This window comes from Rosa rugosa, chromosome 4 (assembly GCF_958449725.1).
Source record: "Rosa rugosa chromosome 4, drRosRugo1.1, whole genome shotgun sequence".
Classification (NCBI taxonomy): Eukaryota; Viridiplantae; Streptophyta; class Magnoliopsida; order Rosales; family Rosaceae; genus Rosa; species Rosa rugosa.
This window is the reverse complement of record NC_084823.1, coordinates 17,475,922-17,493,902: the sequence shown is the minus strand read 5'-3', so window position 1 is coordinate 17,493,902 and position 17,981 is coordinate 17,475,922. Positions and strand designations below refer to the sequence as shown.

The 17,981-nt window shown below is 38.7% G+C and overlaps 2 long non-coding RNA genes and 1 pseudogene across 2 annotated transcripts; all 3 read right to left on the bottom strand.

Annotated features, from left to right (window-relative positions):
* Positions 1–639: 639 nt before the first annotated feature.
* Positions 640–5,483, bottom strand: LOC133706476 (uncharacterized). The gene is made up of 3 exons (XR_009844565.1): positions 5,355–5,483; positions 1,425–2,788; positions 640–1,245 (listed from the first exon to the last, which is right to left on the bottom strand). It is a non-coding gene; the product is annotated as an uncharacterized LOC133706476 (long non-coding RNA).
* A 255-nt stretch (positions 5,484–5,738) lies between these two features.
* LOC133741720 (uncharacterized) lies at positions 5,739–9,068 on the bottom strand. Its single transcript, XR_009862081.1, has 3 exons — positions 8,148–9,068; positions 6,302–8,064; positions 5,739–6,099 (listed from the first exon to the last, which is right to left on the bottom strand). It is a non-coding gene; the product is annotated as an uncharacterized LOC133741720 (long non-coding RNA).
* A 3,839-nt stretch (positions 9,069–12,907) lies between these two features.
* On the bottom strand, positions 12,908–17,981 carry LOC133744443 (glycerophosphodiester phosphodiesterase GDPD2-like; annotated as a pseudogene).

Here is a 17,981-nt window from a genome sequence, read left to right as displayed (position 1 = left end):
GCAAATTTTAAGCTAAAATTGGGTAAATGAGCATTTTCCCAATAGACAAATATCTGTGTGAGATAGGTATTGTCACAAATATCTGTGTGAGATAGATATTGTCACAAAATATGTGTGGGTCTATGTTTTATTAAACATTTTAATGATTTTATCAGTTATCTTTTACACAGATAACCGTATGAAATACAAACACAATATACACAAATATCTGTGTGAGATAGATATTGTCACAAAATATGTGTGGGTCTACGTTTTATTAAACATTTTAATGATTTTATCAGTTATCTTTTACACAGATAACCGTATGAAATACAAACACAATATACACAAATATCTGTGTGAGATAGATATTGTCACAAAATATGTGTGGGTCTACGTTTTATTAAACATTTTAATGATTTTATCAGTTATCTTTTACACAGATAACCGTATGAAATACAAACACAATATACACATATATCTGAGTGAGATAGGTATTGTCACAAATATCAGTGTGAGATAGATATTGTCACAAATATGTGTGGGTCTATGTTTTTTTTTTGTTTTTTTTTTTTTCAACAAAAAATTCACATAAATTAGAAATTTAGAAACAGGCTTTTAGTTTAACAATGTGTATCAAGGAAACTGGAAGGAAAAAAAAATGACAAAACAGAGAATAGCAAATAAAATAGACAATATGCGAGGAGATAGACACCATTACTATCATATCTCTGTCTAAACTTAACTTCAATTCTCCAATAGTGTAAGATCATACAACCTGAGCAAAACATGCATACAACCTGAGCAAAACATGGATGAAAATCTAGATTGAAAATTAAAATTTGATTCCCATAACCCTCCCTGCTATCATGCCAAAAACCCAAAATTTTCCTTGCCCCCTGCTAACTCCATAGTTTCTCCACAAATCTACAATTCCACGTGCCAATGATGAGCAACCTATTTGTCAGAGATCGAAAGTAGCCCAACATAGGCTACCAACGCCTACTGCAGAATCAGAGAGTGAGCCGCCATGGCTTGCGCATTGGCTTCAAGCAGCTCTTTCTTCTTGGCAATTTCCACTTCCCTGACCTGGCGAACAGATTCCCTCTCTTGCTCCTCCTGCCACACGGCATGTACCTCCTTATCGCGGGCTTCCTTCGCCCCACGCGCTTCCTCCTGCAGACACAAGCCCACCACTGAGACCGCGTTGCTGAGGAACGAAAACGCGATAGCAGGCTCCGACATGCGAGATCTGACCAGGAAGCTCTTCAATCCAGCAACAAAATTGGCAAAAAGCGTCATCCACAGCAAAGATTAAACATCAAAACAAAATTAGTTACACCGATAATCGGTTCCATACATTAAACATCAAAACAAAAATTGTTCCACTGATCCAAAATGATAATAGAGTGTTTTCCACAGCTTAAACACAAAATCGGTGGTACCATCTCATTTCTTTGGTGTGACAGCGAAAAACTCGATGAGCTTGATGACTTTAAGGATCACGAAGCAGAGCATGATGACCATGAGCACAGAAAAGAAACAGATTTTGGCCTGAACCTTCATCTTCTTCTGAGCATCCACAATCCACTGCCACGGAACTCCGCCGGTGCCAGTGCCGGTGCCTCCTGTGCCAGTCCCCCCGTGTCGCGGGTGCCCTCGCCACTTCCCTTGCCAGTCACATAGATTTTTGTATGTACAATTATGAATGTATTTTCTGTGCGGTCCATATAAGTTAATAGTTACGGTTGTCTGTATCACTTGATATTCCACACAGATATCTGTGGCTAGTAGAAATCAGTATGGATAGGTTATTTTGCTAGTAGTGAAAATCATTAAAAATAACCACATGGTGAGTGAAAATGTTTTTTTTTTGTTTTTTTGTTTTTTTTTTTTTTTTTGAGTAAAGGAATATTTCATTGATAATCGAAGGCTAGAACGACACTTATAAATTTCTCAGAAACGAGAATTATGCATCATTCGCTTAAACATCAAAACTCACTTAATTGAAAATATTTTAATCATCGCTTAATGAATTTATAATCACTCTATCTTTACTATCTCATCTTATCTTTTTTTTTTAATTTTTTTATCAAGCTTATCTTTATGCTTCTGTTGTTATTTTTCTTTTCCGATCATTTTCTTATACTCCCTATATGATACAGATAAATCTATCATCCTCAGCTGCCCACCCTATCCTCCAAGAACATGAACTTTCGAGTGAATCAATCAAACAAAAAATATAGGATTAAATACTTCTTACTCCTCAAACTTTTGCCTGAAAAACAGTTTAGTCCCTCGCATTTCAAATTAAACTGGATAGTCCTTATTCTCTCTAATTCTCATATAACAAGTCCAAAATGATCTGAAATGACTATTATGCCCCTCATTTTCTATTTTTATTTTTATTTTTATTTTTTCTCTATTTTTTTAATTTTTCTCCCCTTTTTTTACTCTCTCTCTCCCTCCCTCCCTCTCTCCCTCTTTCCTGGCCGCACGGTCTCTCTCTCTCTCTCCCTCAACCTCTCTTCTTCTTCTCTTCCTCTGCCATCACCGGAGACCACCACTTCCGACCACCATCTCACCAAAAACCTAAACTCTCCCTTTCTCTCTTCTCAGCCGCGCTTCCTTCTCTCTCTCTCCCCTGACCTCTCGCTCCCTCTCTCTTCTTCTTCCCTCTGCAACCACTGGAGAACACCATCTCCGGCCACCATTTCATTTCTTCTGCCATGTCTAATCTACCAACTCAAAAACGATTTTTTACTTACATTTATCAAAGTACGGATCAAGAATAGGTTTAAGCACCTCCCTGCAACAAGCCAAGCATGAAAGCATGACTTTAATGAGAGCATATTAAACGAAAAATCGTACCTAATCTTACAATTCTGCAGCTAAACTACCTTCCACAAGCAAAAAAAAAAAAAAAAAAAAAGCATCCGGAGTAACTAATGAACAAAGATTGCTTAATCAAAACTCTCTAGTCTACCGTTAGATTTCAAATAATCAATCCAATGCTCCGTTACAACTAAATTCAAACTCGATAATCTTCACCATACATACGAGATTCGAACCGAGTACTGTGTGCTCAGATACAACACAATAGCACGAACATGAGGATTTGCTGCCTACAGACAACCAAATTGAACCCAAATTTAGCTAAAATTTCCGAAACACCAAACATTCGATTAATCAATTCAGAAAACACTAAGATTGCCTAATAGAGGCGGTTTGAAGCTCTAGCAGCCATGAGCGGCGGAGCTAGCTTCTCCCACGCACCAGCGGTGGCGCGTGAAGCGCGTGCGGCGGCTCTGGTCAGAATAGGAGGTCGGGAGTTTGGGGTTTCGAAAGATAGTGTAGCTCCGACTTCGTTTATGGAGGTGTTGAAGCTCGATTCGAGCTGGAGACTAGAAATCGAAGGCATGCAGAGCCGAGAGCTTCGGTGATGCTCGAACGGCGTCGTCAGGCGTCAGGCAAATGAGTTTCGGGGATTTGGGTGCTGGATCGATTGGAGGTGGCGGCGTGATGAAATGGTGTTCTCCGGTGGTTGCAGAGGGAAGAAGAAGAGAGAGGGAGCGAGAGGTCAGGGGAGAGAGAGAAGGACGCGCGGCTGAGAAGAGAGAAAGGGAGAGTTTAGGTTTTTGGTGAGATGGTGGCCGGAAGTGGTGGTCTCCGGTGATGGCAGAGGAAGAGAAGAAGAAGAGAGGTCGAGGGAGAGAGAGAGAGACCGTGCGGCCAGGAAAGAGGGAGAGAGGGAGGGAGGGAGAGAGAGAGAGAGAGTATTAAAAAAGGGGAGAAAAATTAAAAAAAATAGAGAAAAAATAAAAATAATAATAAAAATAGAAAATGAGGGGCATAATAGTCATTTCAGATCATTTTGGACCTGTTGTGTGAGAATTAGAGAGAATAATGACTATCCAGTTTAATTTGAAAGGCGAGGGACTAAACTGTTTTTCAGACAAAAGTTTGAGGAGTAACAAATATTTAATCCAAAAATAAAATTTACAAGTAGTAAATGAATTTGTTTTTTATTTGAATGAGCATACGAACGAACAAACAAAAATTTGCAATTTTTTTTTATTAGATAAACAACTCAAATGCTACAACTAGTCTTTCGTGAGTCAAACTCACAACCTCCCATTTACAAAGGAGAGACTATGCCACTAGACCAAATGGTATTGGGCAAAAATTTGCAATTGAATGAAGGATAAAAATTACCCTTATTTATTCGGTGGGTAACTTTTTTCAGTCATTCAATTGCAAATATTTGTTCGTTCGCTCGTTCAAGTAAAAATTGAGACAATCAGACAATGAAATCAAACAACCCTAAATTGAAGATTTGCCACAAATGTAACTGCAAAGCCTCCATTAATTGGGAAAAAAATGCAAACAGATCCTAACGTTTGGTTCATTAGTATTATTATTATTTTTTTTTTTAGAATAGTTTCATTAGTAACTTTGGTATCTCAAGTAGTTTAAAAATATCACATTGGTAGCTAAGGTTCTTACCCCGACCCAACATAAGTACCTGGAATCCATTTGGCTGTTATGACGTTATCCCAAATTCAAAAATTTGTAAGAATACTTTGGTCTATTCCTATAGTGTCTCTAACCCTATCCGTTTTCCCAATTTGTAAAAGCATGTTTCATGCATTTGTTGCCTCCCTGCTACAGATAAGCAAAAATACTGTTAAAGTTATAGCTCAATCAGACCCAAACACTAGTTTTACGCCTTATTCTAGTTCTTAGGCAAATTGTTCAATTCCACCTTCTTACCCAAACACAAATTGTTCTTAGGCCTAAACAAACAAAACATTCCCGAGTATGTTTTAACCAATTTCAGTTTCACATCATATATTTCAATTTCATTCTAGCCTCAAACCTAAACTCTATCAGTGTTTCAATCCATTGCAGTCAAATACAAACCCTAGCCAAACACCCAGCCAAAGTAATTGACATAAGAAGAAGATACATCCATAAGAGTTGTGGATGGGAGAGAAGAAGGTACCGAACATCGGTGTTTCAATCCATTGCAGTCAAATACAAACCCTAGCCAAACACCCAGCCAAAGTAATCGACATAAGAAGAAGATACATCCATAAGAGTTGTGGATGGGAGAGAAGAAGGTACCGAACTTCTTACCCAAACACAAATTGTTCTTAGGCCTAAACAAACAAAACATTCCCGAGTATATAGGTTTTAACCAATTTCAGTTTCACATCATATATTTCAATTTCATTCTAGCCTCAAACCTAAACTCTATCGGTGTTTCAATCCATTGCAGTCAAATACAAACCCTAGCCAAACACCCAGCCAAAGTAATCGACATAAGAAGAAGATACATCTATAAGAGTTGTGGATGGGAGAGAAGAAGGTACCGAACTACTGTGGCCGGAGCAATGGGAGAGCCGAGGAGGTCGGAGCAATGGTCGCTGCGTTTTGAGGTGAGAGGAGGCGAGTGAGAAGAGTGAGGGAGAGATGACGAGTGAGAGAGAGACGAGGTGAGAAGTCTAATTTTTGTAACGGGCCAATTTGTCCCATTTGACAATTTTTTATGCGCTGAAATCACAGCTTGCAACGGTAAAACGCAGTAAATTTTAATAAAAGTATGATTTTACGGCATTCTTGCAAACATGTCGTAATTTTCTTTAAAGAATTGTAAGATTTACGGTGTGCATCTAATACATGTCGTAAATGATACTTATTCATGGCCAGCATCAAATGTGAGCCGTAAATCTTGCATCGTGAATGACCAATTTTCCTGTACTGTTTGCATTACATTTTTGAAGTCCCTAGTATAATTTGTGTGAATATAAGAACATAAGTAAATACCAACATGGAAGCATCCTTAATTAAGTTGTAAAATGAAAAACTTAGATCACTAACCAATACGATATCAAGAATCCCCAGCCAATATAATACACTTCCAATCTCCTTTATATCAATCACTAAGAACTTCTCCTTTGAGCTCTGATTTGGTTTCCAGGTAAGCTTTTCTTTAACAAGCCTCATACAACCTGTGCAAGCACATATACCTGTCACGCCTTCATCAAAAGGAAGCAGTCCAATAGATTTTGGTAATGCTTCTTGCAATCCTGTAATCAAGGTTTCCAGGGTAGCTGTCTGAAAAAAGAACACATAAACCAAAAAGTGAATCCCAGTTAATTTTGGGCATTATCAAAATCTTGTATGCAGAAACACAGAAAACCCTCTAACAATACGATGAATGCAACTAAACAGATGAAACATCTTAAAACTACCCTTTAGTAATTAACTAAGTTGCATTTGCAATTTTTCTGAACTATTGCTCCATGGCATGACATACCTTGTTTGATATATGATCTCTAGTGCATGGATTAGCCAGGGCAACGATCTGGACCCTAGATGCTTTACAATGGAAAACATGTGAGACATCCCAAAAAATCCATTGTGCAACCTTGCAAAACTCTGATGAACTGCATTTAAATCCTTACATGAAAACAGTAACACAATAAAGTTAGTAAAACTTGTTTTCATCTAGCTTATTAATAGCAATTTTTTTACAGCAATCACAAAAGGTGATATAGAGGATTCTTATATATACACTAAAGAAAAACGTGATACTGGTCACAAACCATATGAATTGCATATTACTTTAACAGATTTAGTGATCAAGAATTTTTGCTTCCTTGAGTACCGCAATAGAAACTAGGCTTGGCATGGAAAATTGGAAACTGATGACTTTTGAATAGGAACAAGAGGAAACTTTGCTGATCGTTAAAACGCTGGATGGTATTGAAAAGGATGAAGTTTGGCAAGAAACCATTCTGCATCTCTGACCAAATCTAACAGCAACAAAATGTGTAAGTGAAGACAGGCAATGGATGACTAAAAATTTACAGTTCCAACCTGCTCACCAAGATTATCTAGAGTCAGAACACACTCATTGTTACGTTTGTACCAGTAAGAGTACTGTAGCAACCTCAAAAGCAAATTAGTTTCAATTTATTTAACAAAAAAAAAAAGATTTCATTTTGTGACATACATGAACCAGAATGACATATAGGCTTATGATGGATAGGTAAATGGTTAAGCAATTCAAATAATTAAAATTAAAGAATGCATTGAGTTAAGCTCTGATGACAAATGACCCAACCTATGAACCATAATGTCCATGGTAAGTTCACAGTTCATTGCTGGAGAATAAAGAACCAACCAATTTGAGGAACATTTAAGTTACATAACAGTCAAAATAATTATTGAAATTGTTTAAGTTGGGTGCCTTGTGAACTTGGAAGTCTTTATATAAGAAACAAAAAAGATAAATTGGAGAGGGGATATCACTCATAATTTGTATTAAAAAAAAAATTATAGAGAGAAACTTAGCCAAACCTGAGAGATAAATCGACTAGAATAGAACACCAGTGATATGTTTTCTTGCATCTCATTCAATATTAGACTGAATGATTCCTACCAACCAAAAATTGATGTTGTTAACAATCTCTTTGCTGATTTATCCCCCTGCTTCAATCTGCATATCTTTCTGCACAAGGGGTTTGATATTTGCACTAAACCACTCATCAGCATAACCAATAATTACATCATATATATATATTGAAGGGAGTACAGAAATTCTGATAAAAAATACCATTACACCTCCACTTCCAAATGAACCAACAACAAAAGATGAAGAAGACATTCCACACTGCATATTCAGAAAAGTATGCTTTTGATAGATATTGGCACATAACCAACTCATCCAATCTAATTGAAAGTAAGCCTCATGTTTAAAGGAATATTAAAAGCTTGTCAAACCTTACGAGCTGTGGGGCAATCCCTGAACAAGTGAAGTAAAGTATCCTCCTTATCGCCACAAGTGACAAAAAGAATCAGCAGCCATGTTTCGTCTGAATCTTTGAACATTGGTAGGGATTTTCCCTTGCAGCACAAGCAATATGAACATTTTAATTTTGGGAGGGATAGGAATGGTCCAAACCAGATTCCACTTATTACTTGATTGGTCTGGTTCATCACAAAGAAGCTGATAAGCCGATTTAACTGTAAAAACTCCAGAAGAAGTACCTCTCCAAATGAGTGTATCAAGGACCCCTGTCATAGAGATTAGAATGTTTATATTTTATTAACAATCTCCATAGGTAAACAGCTTTTGAGCATGGGAAGGTTCCACTCACCATTACACCAAAAATCTTGAACAGTAGACATATGGTTAGAATGTCTAAGAATACAAACAATTTGGCTTTACACACCAACCGAGGAACATTTATCATACCAGAATTTTACATCAATACCATAGCCAATCCTCCAGTAAAGACCTTTCCTGAGAAGCTCAGCATCATAAACAATCCCATCCAAGTACTAGAATAATTTTTTGGCTTCCGATAGCTATGTTGTAATAAAGAGTCATATTTTGGGTATTTTTCTTGAAAAATTCTACACCATAGACCTTGATCTCCCTGAGTTATCCTCCAGCGTGCCTTCGCAAGCATAGCTTTCTTCATATCAGTAGCCTTCTTAGTTCACAACCACCATTAACCTTGGATTTACAAACAATGTCCCAATTAGTGAGATGAATTTTCCTCTTCTGATCAGTGTCTCCCCAAAGAAAATCCCGATTCAACTTATCCAACTTATTCCAAGTATGCACTGGTAGTTTTGCTGTCTGCATTGCATAGAGAGTAATTGCAGCTGACACAGCCTGAATTAGAGTCTACCTCCCAGTCAAACAATCTTACTCTTCCAGCTAGCCAAACGATACTGAACCTTATCAGTGATAGAGGCATAAGTATTCTTTGTTACTCTGGAATAAATCAAAGGCATTCCAAGGTACTTTTCCAAATCTTTAGTTAGGGGAGAGCCACACACATCACTGATCTGTTTTGCCAAATTGACATTTACATTAGGGGAGCACTAAACCATGGATTTGTCAAAATTCACAGTCTGACCAGATAAGTTGCAGAATATGTCCATGCACTGCTTCATAACACCAGCTTGACGAACAGTAGCCTCAGAAAATAAAATCAAGTCATCAGCAAAAAACAAATGAGAAACAGAAGGACTAGTTCGGGATGCAGGAATGGGGTTCCATTGACCTACTTCAGTAGCTGAAGTGATAAGATAAGATAACCTCTCCATGCAAAGAACAAAAATATAAGGAGACAAAGGATCCCCCTGCCTAATACCTCTCCCCTGTTAAACAGCGACAAGCATGGCCCGTGGCCCACCATTGTACCGATACTGTCCCAACTTAACCATCAATTAGGTGTTGGGTTTTAATCACAAAAGGCCTCGGTACAATTGGGTAAGAGTCACCCACTTATACGTTATATTTTATTTGTCACTTTTCCAATGTGGGATCTTTCCTCTCCAACACGCCCCCTCACGTACAACCTAACTCTAGGTATGCACGTGGAATTAATTGACAAACCCAATTCCACATTGGAAATCGGGTCACAAGTCCCACATTAGAGACTTGACCAATCACATAACAATCCAAGGCCCACATCGGACACTTGACAATAATCCAATCGGAAACTTCCGATGGCCAATTTAATGAACCCAAACTAGGTCCATGATTAGAGAGGAGATTGGTGAATCAATTAATGAATGAATCCATATCCGGGTCCATGATGGCGACGTATTGAAGAGCGACCGCGACCCACTCTGATACCATGTTAAACAGCGACAAGCGTGGCCCGTGGCCCACCATTGTACCGATACTGTCCCAACTTAACCACCAATTAGGTGTTGGTTTTAATCACAAAAGACCTCGGTACAATTGGGTAAGAGCCACCCACTTATACGTTATATTTTATTTGTCACTTTTCCAATGTGAGATCTTTCCTCTCCAACATCCCCCCACTAAAAGTATCACAAAGCTCACCATTTACAATAACTTGATAACTAGCAGAGGTAATGCGCAGCTCATAATCAATTTAACAAGTTTTTGTGGAATTTCAACTTGATATAAAACTTTTCCAATGAATTGCCAATTCAGCTTATCACAAGCCTTAGACAAGTCGATTTTCCAAGCTAGAAATCCCTTTTGACCTTTAGAGTTTCTACATTTATGAATGATCTCCTGTGCAATTATAATATTGTCAGCAAATATGCCTAGCAGTCTAGCAGGCACAAAACTTACTTGGTTGGGGCTTATCCATTTGCAGAGCAAAGGCCTTATTTTTTGAACTTTAAATTTTAGAAATGATTTTATAGACTGTGCAGCAAAGACTAATAGGTCAAAACAGATGCATATGTGGAGGACCTTAAGTTTTTAGGGACAAGAGTGATAAGAGAGTTTGATTTAAACCAGTATGAATCTCACCAGTAGCGAAAGCAAAAGCCACAATACAAAGATACCCTTAGCACAAAGATTCCAATGCTTTTGATAGAAGAGAGCAGGAAAGCCATCTACACCGGGAGCCTTTAATCCACCAATTTTGAAAAGAACAGAATACATATCATCCATAGTTCCATACTATAATATTTCTTTCCATCCATTGGAGATCAACATCAGGAAAAAGAATAGGTATATGGAATCTCATGTGAGGTCTCATCTCAGCAGCAAATAAATACTTAAAGAAATCTGTAGCTCTTTCTTCTCACCATAGTCAAATGAAAAAATTCATAGTATTCTCTTTCTTTCGGATAGGTATTGTGTGGACATTCAATTTACGCAAGCGTGAAAATGCACACATGCACATTCATATCCATGTCATCACCAACATGTATGACCGTGATTTCAAATTAAAAGGAACAACTTATTCATCCTAGATCATATGAAACACCCACTTCTTCTTTCGATTTTCGAAAGGTTTAGTGGCCAATGTATTCTGTTGATGTCATAATTTGGTTCGCCAAATACTTTTGACTTTTCAACCCACTCCACGTAGGATGCGTTGAAATGTCAAAGAGTCCACGCAAGACTCCGACCTTTCAATGCACTTAAACCTTTCGTCAAGAAAGAAAAGATAATCCTAAGACGGAAATAACCATGGCTAGTGAGATGCTTCACTTTGGTACTCCAAGTCTCCAACCTTATATCTCCACCTCTTAAGTCTTGGATGGTCACCATATGATTGATTCACCATCTTGGATGGCAAGACAAAAGCATATCATGACCTCACTATGGGAAACATAATCCAAAGGAATCAAGACACTCAACCCCCAAGAACAAGAGTTTGACCTCCAAGCTTAAGACCCTCGACCTCTAAGGATCATGACCACGAGCTCCAAGGCTAAAGCATCGACCTCCAGGTTCACAATTAGTAGTTATCATGAAGAGACATGTAGCACCATTTAAGGCCAAATCTCACCAACCATGCCAAGTGTCGAATTCTGACATGAAGCATGGCTCTTAGGCATGGCCTAAGAGTAATTCAAGGAAAAGGGAAGCTTGGATAGGCGACACATGTCTCTTGACCCTTCACCAACCAAATCAGACCATAACGTGGTGACACGTGTCATCGAATCTGTCAAACCCATACCTTGGAGTGTCAGTAAGCAGGAATTACGGGCTGACACCCCGATTTTAGGGAAGAGCCCATACTATCCCTTTCCACCTCAACTACTCCTTCTCCTATAAATATCAATCCTTCACAAGCAGAAGGGGGGACTTCAACTCTCTCTTCTCTCCCAAAGCTATGCCAACATGCATAGTCTCTTATCTCTCTTTCTCTACTGACATGTCAACTTCATTCTCATGTCAAAATGCTTAAGCATTATTCTTTCTTCTCCAATCTCCATAAATGTTCAAACACACTTATCTAACTTAGGCATCGGAGTGTGTTTGGCTGGCCTTAGGCTGGTCCTCCATAGAGGTCCGCCAACTCGAGGCAGTGGATGCCCAGCATCAGGTGGAGGATATTGTACGCCCAAGCCAGATTGGATGTTTAAGAGGAGGTTGATATACACCCAAGTCACAGATTGGACGCCCAATGTCAAGTGGAGGAATCTCGAGACGTCAGGTGAAGAGAGCCTGCGATTAGGCTACCAGTTTCACCCAACAAAGGAGCGTGGAGTCCCAACATCAGGTGAAGGAAGCCCTAGACGAGGCTATCAGCTTCACCCAACAAGAGAGCTGTTATGATGAACCTCCTCCAACTTCAAGTGGTGGACGTCCAACGTCATGAAGAAGACGATATAAGCCCGAGCCAGACTATCAGTTTCATCTGACAATGGGGCTAGACGCCCAACGCCAGGTGAAGGAAACCTGATGCCAGACTACTAAATTTACCCAACAAGGGAGCTGGACGCCCAACGTCAAGTGGAGGAAGCCCAAGGCGAGTTTATCAGTTTCATCCTACAAGGGAGTAGACAACAAACGGTCATACTTCCATCTATTCTCAAGAAGGAATGATAAAGGCCTTCCCGCCTCACTCAAGAAGAAAATAGCGGTGTCCAAGGCCAAGTTTCCAATCTTACTCAAGGAGGTCAAAGGAAGAGGACCATCGAGGTCTTACTTCAGTAGTTTAGTTACAAGAGGTAGACGACCAAGACTAGGCACATGACCACTAGGGCATACCTTCAGTCATAAGTGGACGACCAAGGCTACTCACATAGTCAAACTAATTGAAGGAAAAGATAGGCCCACTTGAAGAAAACAACCCCACCACTTTACACTTGGATTTCAACAAAACTTCCGTTCACTCGTTGATGACGAAATTGGCACCAACAAATGGCACCGTCTGTGGGAACCTTGAACGCTTGGTGCGTGTTCACTTGTTTAGTTAAGAAGGAAGCGTGTAGTATGCCGGAAAGACCTTCGATGTCTAGAGCCTTACCTACGACTACGAATGAAAGATGAAACAATGACAAATTGGGCAAGGGTGGACATCCACCTATGAGGAGGAGCACAAGGTCGAGTATACCATGCTCATCTCATGAGAATGTTCCGGATTAAGGTTATCGTTGGGAGATGCCTTAACGTCATAACCTATTCCTGAGAATATAAAGTTATCTGAAAATTACACTATTGTACATGAGATGTGGGATAGAAACTCCATCATGATTGATGATGTATTCGGGCATTTCATTGTGCATGAGTTTGTTGAGTCCGATGATATCGAACCGCGCTCCGCTGATGAATGAATGCCAATATAGAGAAAATTGGCCTACATGAAAAGATGTGATCCATGTTAAGATGGATTCTCTAACGAAGAGGAAGGTTTTTTCGAGCTACTAATGCTAACACCTCCTCACATAAAACCTATTGACTAATGGGTCTTCATTAGAAAGCGTGATGAGAAAAGGAGATGGTAATCTGGCCTTATGGCGCAAGGCTTCTCACAAAACACCCTGGAATCGACTACAAGGAGACATATTCTCCCATAATGGATGTCATTGCACTCTACTACCTTGTCAGTTTGGTAGTTTCCGAATAACTGAACTTGCAGCTTATGAATGTGGTCACTACGTATCTCTATGGACATCTAGATACATAATATACATGAAGGTTCCTGGTGAACTTCATTTACCCAAGTCAAGTGGCTTTAGATCATGGAACACATTTGCAATGAGGTTGAAACACTCACTAAGTGACTACTTGATTGGGAAGGATATGCCCGCGCGTTTCCATAACAAGTTTCGGATTCTATCGCGGTTCATGTTGGTGACATGATCTTCACTGGAAGCCCTTAAGAAATTAAGGGAAACCGTTGAACACTTGAAATCTGAATTTGAGATGAAGGATTTTGGGAGAACACGATTATGTCTCGGTTTGAAACTTGAGCATCGTGTTGATGGATGTTTAGACATTTTAATAAGGTCAAGATTTCAAGCACGCCCATGATCGTCCATAGTCTTGATCTTAAAAAGGATCATCTTTGTCCGAAGGATGATAACGAAGATGTGCTAGAGGCAATAGTGCCCTACTTAAGTACAATAGGCGCATTATTGTACTTAACTCAATGCACAAGACCGAACATCTCATTTGCAGTAAACTTTTTAGCTAGGTATACCTCTGTGCCAACGCGATGCCATTGGACTGGTGATATGGGCTTGTTCTATCCCTACAGAGAAATGATGGATTCAGACCCATCACACACTAGGAGCGCCGCCAACACTAGCCTGCATTCTCTACCCCCATCCCAAAATGACATTTGTGTTTTTAAAAGGTTTTGCTGATGCTGGGTATCTCTCTAACCTACACAAAAGCCATTCCCAAACTGGTTATGTGTTCACATGGGTAAGTCCGCGATATCTTGGAGGTCTATAGAACAGACCCGGGTCGCTATATCTTCGAACCATGTAGAGATTATTGCTCTTCACGAAGTAGTTTGTGAATGTATATAGATTGGATCCATAATTACGCATGTTCGAAATTGTGGTTTGAAGTCTACCACAGATGAGCCTACGAGCATTTATGAGGATAATACTGCTTGTTTTGGAAAAATGAAGCAAGGCTACATTAAAGGCGACAACACCAAGCATAATCAGCAACAACAGACTCTCCTTAAGATCAAAGTGAACCAGGTTTGATCTAAGGACAATGTGGCAGACTTGTTCATTAAGTCATTGCCTAAATCCACTTTCGAGAAACATGTTGGTAGCATCGTTTGGAAGTTATCCAAACTCTCATGACTGTAGTCATCATGAGAAGATGTCTACATGTATGGTCTTGAAAACGTGAAGGGTGTGTTGTACTCTTTTTCTCCTTCGACCGAGGTTATTTTTATCCCACTGGGTTTTTGTTACTCGACAAGGTTTTTGACGAGGCAACGAGAGAAGCACCACGTTTGGGCAACACAGAATTGTGTGTCTGGCCCAAACTCTAAGTTACTTGTGCAAGTTATAATAGGGTTAGTCTTACAGATATCCTCAGAGATATCCTACTCATTTTATGATTCAGTTTCCTTGTAAGACTTATATTCTCTGCTTGTAATTATCCTCTATATAAAGAGGCCCCTATTATCAATGAAAACACAACTCAATTCTCTCCCAATTTCTGATTTCCTAAAACAGAAAATATAATGTGAAAAATACATATTCAGATGATTATATATCACTACCAGAAAAATGGTCTTTTACAGCCCGCAAAGAGCGCCGTAAAAGACATTTTACGGCACACAAAAATGCGCCGTAAATGGACATGCCGTAAAAGACAATTATTATTTACGGCACACATAAAGTGCGCCGTAAATGAGTCACAATGTGCGTCGTAAATGAATCAAAAGTGTGCCATAAAAGAAGGTGCATTTACGACACATACCTTGCACGCCGTAAATGAGTTAAAATTTACGTCATAAATGAGTCAAATGTGTGCTGTAAAAGAGGTTACATTTATGGCACACATACCATGCACGCCGTAAATGAGGGTTGAAAAAGTAAAAAAAAAAAAAATCAAAAACCAAAAATTCACAATTTATGTATTATTTCATGTTTCTATTTTTTTGTTAGTATATAAACTTAATTTATATAATTATTGTACATATATAAAACTTGCTTACAAGCAAAGAAAAACATATATATAAGCAAAAAGAAACCTTTACAACAACTTTACATTCATTTCTCTCATTCACTTCTGAAACAATGCCTTACAAACCACCTGCCATGCACATCTTAACTGCTTCTTCCCAAGAGTTCTTTCTAACATCAGCATACATTTGAGACCCTCCTTCAGGCAGGAAATATACCTGGAGATAATAAGTATATAGATTAACAAGTCAGTCACTGCAAAACCGTTCTATCTATTCAAAACATCAAGTTTGCATGAAATTTTCCAATCAAGGTGATCTACTTACAGGGTAACTGCTCTACATTTTTCTTATCAAAAGAGCAGCATCAGGCTGAAAGGTTGAAAAGAAGATTGGTCTGCCCTCTGCATACTCATTTACCACCTGTTTAAACAACTTTCGGTAAAAATTACCACCTATATGTTCAATATTGTATAACAAAGATGTTGAAAACCCTTTTTCAATTTCAATCCATTTCAACAATTTAGTGAAATGACCTATATGTATTGAAGTATTGTACATTGTAGAAGAAAGAGGTTGAAGTACCCAATTTCGATTTGTGTTCTACTAGTAAACCTTAAGACAACAACTATTACACATATATAGACTATAAAATAAGCATTGTTACCTGCAAGATTACTTGAAGAACATGCTTGAGCTGTCTCTCTTTGTAGACTATGTGATCATCAAACTTCAATTCCACAAAAAATCCACAGATACAAAAAAATCAATATGAAAACAAACAAATCAACATTGATGATGACCTCTCCAAGCTGTTTCTGGGGTCCATAGGAAAGAAATTCTGGTAGCTTAAGGTCTGTAACTCTCTTCTCAATGAAAACATCCTGAAACCAAATTCCACACAAGATATCACCTACGTTCAGATTACATATTACACTAATGAAAATAAGCAGATCAAATCAAGAACTTATGGGTTTAGAGGGATCGATCAAGAACCAACTAACCTTGTTCTCGCTGACGATAAAGCTGTCATGGAAAATTACTGGACAGTCATCTTTGGTCACCTACAAAAGTAAATTCTGCTTACAGTAAAAGCAATACTACTAAGAAACCAAACTGTGACGAAATGCATGAAGGTGCATCATGATTCTTGATTTTGTTTAGAAATTGGGAACCCAAAAGAAGTACAAAGATTATGCTTAGTTAATTACCTGAACGTCGAACTCAACAAAATCAATTGGGAATTGAGCAGCAATATTGAAGGAGAGGATTGAGTTCCCTTTGATTCCTCTCATTCTGATATCAGAGGACTGCAACATGTTCGTTCCATCCTCTGTGTCCTATCAATACCAACTTCGGCCTCTGTGTCCTATACCAACATGTAATAAATTCCAGCTTATAAATGATATATAATCTTAACAGGAAATTGAGACAGCTAAGTTATGTGCCTGAACCAATATATAAATCAAGGCCATTATCAGATGGTCACCATCATATAACAAACTAAACAAATTTGTAAACCAAAAAACTCAATTAGGCAGTGCCTTTTTTTTGCATTTTTTTTTTCAGAGGACACAGAATTAGAAACTCTGCCCATCTTACCATCCAAATGGGGCACAAGATAGAGCCAAAACGGGCCATCTTACCAACACCATTCCCCTCTTCCCACCGAGTAACTTGTGTCTTGCTGTCAACAAAACCAATAGGAGCTGGCAAAAGATGCTCCAAGTCTAGCTTTCTTTAAGACCCAAAAAAAGCATATGTGATCAGTCAACTACATTGATAGAGCTCAACATATTTGTGGAATATCACATAACACTCCTCCTGTCATTATGTATAACAGCTACACAAATCCTATTGAAGACTTATGAATTGCATATCAAATATCAATTTGCGAAATAGAATGCAAACCAACTTCTAAGCTTCAAAAAACTAATTCAAAGGCTATAGAAAACGGTGATAAGAAAGCAAGCAAGTTGAATTTGTAATATAGGGAAGTATACTAACTTGTAATGACGCAGTCGGAATGATCGGATTGATAACCTAGGTTTACCAGCAATAAACCTAACAAAGAATTCTGGAGTCCACCAGAGATAAAAAGAGAATAATCTCAAATTTATTGATAAAAGATAATAGATAGGTTTGCCGTCGCTTAAGGCGGCTTAAATAAGAGAAAATAAACCCTAGGGCGACTAACAATGAAACCCTAAAGCCCATGGGTAAAAACGAAAACAACCCGAAAATAACTAGGAAAACCAAAACGGGTAAAAATAGAAAAACGCATTTTTGAGGCCCTAAACGACCCCGAAAGCCCGAAAAAGGTCACACGTCGTGGCATAGCCACGAGTTTGATTTCTGGCGCGATTCCCTTTCCGGAAAGGTATGGTGCGTCCCAATCGGACTCCGAGAAGCTATTTCGCGTCTACTAGTCACTTTTCGTTTTCCTCCTTTAACACGATCTAACTGCTCTTCAAATTTGGTTGCCATCTGTTCTGCATCATGTAACCAAAGCTGTGATTGAGCACCATCCCGATATCTTGGAGTAACTAGTGCTCCAGAAACAGCACCAGCGGCTGTGATTGGCACAATTGCCAT